Raw genomic sequence first — 727 nt, 5'->3', positions numbered from 1 at the left:
CTGCACACCGTAACCGAGAAGAGAAGAGTTCGACAGTAGTGATGGGACAGGCATTGAGCCAGCCTTGGCTGCATATGTGGTCGCTGCCTCACTCTCTTTAAGGAGCTACACAAGGAGTTGCAGTACTTTGAGAGATTGTTTGAGTCGCTGGGACACTGCTATAAGAGATCCCCGCAGAAGTTGGATCTTCCCAAGAAGATTCGGCTGGTAAACATATGTTGTCCCGACGACTGATAAAAGGGTTGGTCAGGAAAGTTCATCTGTGATGATGTGTCTTGTTCCTTTGATGCGTTGCACTCTCAGGCAATATGCCTGTAAAAAGATGGAGCATCACAGAAGTCGTCGGTTGGAGTACTTGTTTCGGCCAAGAGACGTGAAGAGATTATAGTCTGTGAAGATCATAGAGAAAAACTGTTGTAAGTATTCTGGTGTTTATCCAGCTTTGCCGAGTGGTATGCTACAAACACCATGTTCCCTTTCCTGAAGTATAACAGCTCCTATTGGAAAGTCACTGGCAGCGGAATGAAGAACGAATGGTTTCTTGAAATTCGGGACCACTAAGACTGGATTACTTGCCAGAAACTCTCTTAGCCATTGAAAAGATTCTTGACACTCCTTGGTCCACTCCAGGCATATTCTGGCATAATCATTGATAAAAGCCTGCCATACTCAAGAAATGCATGAGAGCCTTTCTAGTCATGGAAACTGGGTAGTCGAGGATAGCTTC

Source organism: Penaeus monodon, chromosome 24, assembly GCF_015228065.2.
Source record: "Penaeus monodon isolate SGIC_2016 chromosome 24, NSTDA_Pmon_1, whole genome shotgun sequence".
NCBI classification, from domain to species: domain Eukaryota; kingdom Metazoa; phylum Arthropoda; class Malacostraca; order Decapoda; family Penaeidae; genus Penaeus; species Penaeus monodon.
This window is presented reverse-complemented; position numbering follows the sequence as displayed.